We start from the raw sequence: 6,154 nt of genomic DNA, 5'->3' as shown, positions 1-6,154 counted from the left end.
TTTCAGTTTTCACTCTCTTTTCTATTTTTGGTGTCTCTAAAGATTTTCTTTGAAGAAAGGCTTCAAAAGCTTTTTTTTTTCTTTGAGAGGACTTGTTTAAACAGCATAATGTCATGAAACTCAATCACGCATATTAAAATGTAAAGAGCTAATATTTTCTAACTTATTTACCTTTCACATAACTGGGATTATAAATTCTTTGAAAAGACAAATTAATGAGATTGAAGGGTAGAGTGATTTCTGATATCCTTGTACTATACTGTACTTTAAAAATGTTTCTAATTTTGTATAAAAGAATAAAAATTTATTAATTTATAGGGCATTTTTTCCCTTGAAAGATGAAAATTATTTTTAGAATTATAGAAATAAACCTAGATCACTCAATATTTGTTACTTTGCTAAAAAGTAAGCAAAGGAATCTTGTTAGTTTTTACTCCAAGAACACTTCCTAGCTCTTCTTTGTCAATTACCGTTTTTCCTTTGTCTGTTGATACGATTTGGCTCTGTGTCCCCACCCAAATCTCATGCTGAATTGTAATCCCTAGTGTTAGGAGAGGGATCTGGTGGGAGATGATGGGACTATGGGGGCAGATTTCCCTTTTTCTGTTCCCGTGATAGTGAGGGTGTTCTCACAAGATCTGGTTGTTTGAAAGTGTGTAGCATGTCTCCGTTCACTCGCTGTCTCTCCTGCCCAGCCATAACAAGACGTGCTTGCTTTCTCTTCACCTTCCACCACGATTGTAAGTTTCCTGAGGCCTCCCAGCCATACTTCCTGTACAGCCTGAGAAACTGTGAGTCAATTAAACCTCGTTTCTTCATAAATTACCCAGTCCTAGGAAGGTTTTTTGTAGCAGTGTGAGAATGGACTAAGAAACCTATCTTGATTTGTTTCTTCCTAAATGAACGTGTCTGGCAACCTGTGGCCAAGTACCACAAAAAATATAAGCCAGAAAAAAATATTTAGTCCTGTGAATAGTGACTAAAAAAACAGATTTGGAAATATGAAGCATAAAAGTTTTAGGGAGCATAAAGGGTCACAACGTCTTACCCATTATCTATTTCATTCATTAGGCAAAGTTACACTCATAGTTTGATATATATATGATATACAACAGGCTGTTTTGGTATACATGTACATAATGAAATGATTACTACAGTTAAGCAAAGTAACGTATCAATCACCTTCTCTAGTTACCTTTGTGTGTGTGTGTGTGTGTGTGTGTGTGTGAGTGGTTAGAACATCTAAAATATACTCTCAGAACTTTTCAGTATACAATATTAACTCTAGTGATCATGTTGTATATTAGATCTCTAGATATATTCATTCTAGTAACCGCAAATTTATACCCACTTTTCATTTTCTTCCCCTCCCTTTCCCTAGTAGCCAAATTTCTACTCTTTGTTTTATGCATTTGATTATTTTTTAGGTTGTACAAATATGTGAGATCACATATGTTTCTTTGTGTCTGGCTTATTTCGCCTAGTGTAACATCTTCCAAGTTTATCCCTCTTGTCACAAATGGTGGCATCTCCTTATTTTTAAAAAATATGTATCACAATTCCTTTATCCATCAACTGATGCTTAGATGATTTCCATATCTGGAACTACTGTAAATAGTGCTGCAATAAATATGGAAGCAGAGATATCTTCATGAGGTGATGATTTTAATTACTTTGGGTATATACCCAATAGAGGGATTGTTGGGTCATATGGAAGTTCTATTTTTAATTTTTGAGGAACCTATATACTACTTTACATAATGGCTGTGCCAATTTACATTTCTACCAACAGTGTACAAGTGTTCCCCTTTCTCCACATCTTCACCAGCACCTGTTATCTCTTTTCTTTTTGATAATAGCTATCCAGACGTGTGAGGCGATAGCTCATTATGGTTTATAATTGCATTTTCCTGATTATTAGTGATTTTGAGCACTTTATCCTATAGCTGTTAGACATTTTTAATCTTCTTTGGAAAAATGCCTATTTAGATAATTTGCCCATTTTAAAAATCAGGCTTTGTTTTTGCTATTGGGTTGTGTGAATTCCTTGTATATTTTGGATATCAACCTCTTATCAGACCATATCTCACACATTATCTTACACCATATACAAAAATCAACATAAAATGGGTAAAAAATCTAAATGTAAGACCCGAAATCATAAAACTCTTAGAACAAAACACAAGGGAAAAGTTTCTTTATGTTGTTGGCACAACACCTAGAAAGTCTAGGAAAGAAGCAATCAATAAAATAAAAAAGCAACCTACAGATTGAAAGAAAATATTTGCAAACCACAGTTTGGTCTTAAACATAGGGGAGAAAGTAGGAACCTAGAAGGACAATTGAGAAGATACCATCTGTCTTAAGTGTACATGCAAGAGGAGTTTTAGAAGGGCCATAACACAACCCTAGAAGGAAATGCCAAGTAAACGAGGTGTCTTTTGTAATCACTGTAATTCCACCACTCCAGTACCTAAGTACCCTTCGAACCCAATTTTCTGCTAAAGTGTTTCCGGTACAATAAAACGATTACTATTAAGATGCAAAAAGAGGAAATTGTGATATCTTTTCCAAAAAGAAAGTATATGTTGAATGCATATTTAAACATGGGTAAGGAAAAGAAACAGGAAAAATCTATTATGCACCTACACTATGCTGGACACTTCTCAACTCAGTTATCTAACATTCACAATAGTTCTATAAGACATGCCATTGTCTTATTTTTACAGATTAATACAGAAAATCTCAGAGAAGTATCTTGTCCACTGTCAAATAGTTCATAAGAAGCCAAACCTGAGTTCGAGCCCCTAACTTGCTGAGTAGACGACTTATGTTTTACATGAACTCCTAGTGCCAATCAAATATGAAATTCAACTAAAACCAAGATTAATTCTAATTCTAATAGTAGGTCATTCAGGCACTGTTGGTAGCTGGTTTGGCATTGAAGGTGTCACTTTAATCGTTATATATATATGATTTATATATGAATTATACATGATTTATATATATATATGATACATCTATAGAGAGAGATATATATTTTTCATTCCCTTGACCCATATACCATATCACTTTGAGGGGAATATGTGATCACAGTAGAATTAGAAGTGGTATACACTCCCTAGAAACCACCTACTGAAACTGTGTAGTCTCAGGACAGAGAAAAGTTAAAATATATTGTACACATTGTTGCTTTTTTCTTCAATTAAACATATACATGATTGGTAGGTAAAAAAAATAGGAGTATAAAAACGTTTTAGGCTTCTACCAAGACACGACTGTCTAAAGCTTAGTAGTTTTTTCTCTGGTGCAAAATTGAGCTGCCATACTTTCATTAAATATAATAATTTCCTTAAATTAAAGAAAGAAAAAAGTCTTATGCAGTTCCAAATTGCTTTCCTGAGTGTTTTCATCTTGAAAACAGCAGGTGAATATGAACAAGTTCAAACCTATTTTTATTTTCTAGTAAATCCCAAATGCCTTAGCTTTGCAAGCTAATAGCATCCAGAAAACATGCTGATGTTGGCAGTAAAGAGAGCCCTGAGAGACACCAGGCACCAGGCTGAGTGAAAGAACACAGCACTGGGTTTTTTAAAAGAAAAAATTAAAGTAATCAATGTAAATATTAAAACCTTAACGTTCATCTCTTCCTAATTCCAAAATTTGAAATAATATATACTAGATGAATTAACCTGAATTTCTTTTTTAGCCTAGATCAAAATGCATTTCAGACTAAAACCAGTTGACGTGATATAAAAAGCACCAGATGTATATAGTGAAATTAACAAATAAAATTTGATCATCCAAATATTTGTTTTATGAATGTATATATAATTATATAAGTATACTTAAATTTATATACATATAAATATACATATAATATATGTATATAAATTTAAACCAGCCATGACTAATTATGAAACTGGAAATAATCCAATGCCATTACCCTTATAAAGTTGACAATCTAAATTCTAGATTCATACCATTTTGTTAAGAATGTGTTGCTTGAATTTTGTGACCCTTAGTAAAACTTATCTTCCAAAGAAAAATAAATGAAAATTTTTTCTGTCCTTTCGATTATGTTCCTAAAAATAGTTGTTATTGTGATTGAATACTTTTCCCTCATTTTGATGTTTGCTTGTTTGATTATTTTAGGTACAAGAAAATTTCTTGTAATTAAAATATAAATAATAGATTTTTAGAATGAACTTAATTTCCCATTGGGCTGCTGAACAAATGATTGATATTGCTGGTTTTCGCACTACATGTGACTTGAAAGCACTGACATTTTGCACGGTTGCTATATTATGAATAATTCTTCTGTTAAAACAACACACTACTCTTAAATGGCAGAGGAAGTGTATATGTATGGATTTTTGAACACATAGCTGAGGATCAAAGGAAAATTTATCTTTTGATAAAGATGGCAATGATGACAGCAAAAATGGAATTTCCCTGTGGAAGCGCCATATAAGCTTTTAGAAGTGGATATATCTTTAATAAGAGAGACAAATGATTAGAGTAAGTAAAACTATAAACACCTATAAGGGTCATGATCATCAAATTCTATATCAAAGTGCAGACACAGCATGGAGATATTTCAAGTACACAATGGAATATCTTTTCTTCAACCTTCATTTGGGACATATTTGGGCAAGGTTACAGAGAAATGTGGGGACCTAATTCAGCTCATAGCGTTGTTTCAGAAGTTGAAGTCCCAGCTTTGTTGACAGATAGATGACTTGGGGATGCTGCTTACTTTTCATGTAGTGGTCAGGGAATGAGTTATAGCCTTAGTGGAGCGACCTTAGAAGCCAGGGAGGTCTAAAAGCTTGCAATACTTCTCTAAACAGTTTCTTTTTTATTATAATATTATCTTTGTCAAAAAGAAATGGATCTTCCTTTCTGTGGTTCCCGGCTATATATTCAAAAATATGCTAAAGATATACTACCCCTGCCTTCAATGACTAATCCATTAATGTTGGTGAAAAGATTATTCACAACACATCAATGGAAAAAACTTTCAGTGTATCAAGCTACATATGAAGCAAAAAATGGCAGTGTCAGTCATTCATTCAATATCTTGATAGAAAATTAGGTTTACTCCAGAACCTATTATTTAGGCTGAAACTTTAAGAAAATTTATTGGAGAGATTGCAAAGGAAATTTCTTGTACCTAAATAACTGCACAAGCAATGATTCCATAGGAATATATAGAGACCAAAAAAAAGGTACATACTATTTGCTTTCTGGATTTATGCTTCTGAGGCCTTTGGGACACTCAGGTTGACATTTGCAAATGGTTGTGGGTATTCACTTATAGAACTCAGATTCAGTTCAATGATCAGTTAACAAACATACCTGAATGTCAGAAATGTGCTTGGCCTGCTGAAGGTTATTGTGATACGTGGGTGAATTAAACAGAGTGTGAACCCTATATAGGTTACAGGCTAGTGTGAAAACAGGATCATAAACTCATAATTTGAGGAAAGTACTTCAATTTTCTTAAATAAGCATACGTTGTGAAAATGTTAACAAAAATGTGAACTATTATGAGACCTACTCCATCTGGGGAATATAAAAAGGCATCACTGGGGCTTTGGCATTTATAATAAGACCAGAAAGAGATATAGGCTTATAGTATTGATTTGTATGTTAGATGATTGGGCCACAGTCATAGATGGGATTTCCCAGTAATAATATTCAGAGTGAGGACAGAAAAACTAATTGCAGAGTCCTTGACTAATACCAGCATTGTATGTTGGAAAGAAAGTGAATGTAGAAAAAAGATGCCTTATATTGTAGGAGGAACAACCAGAGGTATAAAGAAAGCCAGGGGTGGAATTATAGAAAGAAAGAAGAGACTTGCCGGGCGCGGTGGCTCAAGCCTGTAATCCCAGCACTTTGGGAGGCCGAGACGGGCGGATCACGAGGTCAGGAGATCGAGACCATCCTGGCTAACATGGTGAAACCCCGTCTCTACTAAAAAATACAAAAAACTAGCCGGGCGAGGTGGCGGGCGCCTGTAGTCCCAGCTACTCGGGAGGCTGAGGCAGGAGAATGGGGTAAACCTGGGAGGCGGAGCTTGCAGTGAGCTGAGATCCGGCCACTGCACCCCAGCCTGGGCGGCAGAGCAAGACTCCGTCTCAAAAAA

This window comes from Macaca fascicularis, chromosome 7 (assembly GCF_037993035.2).
Source record: "Macaca fascicularis isolate 582-1 chromosome 7, T2T-MFA8v1.1".
Lineage (NCBI taxonomy): Eukaryota > Metazoa > Chordata > Mammalia > Primates > Cercopithecidae > Macaca > Macaca fascicularis.
The sequence above is the reverse complement of the archived record's forward strand: the minus strand, read 5'-3'. Positions refer to the sequence as shown.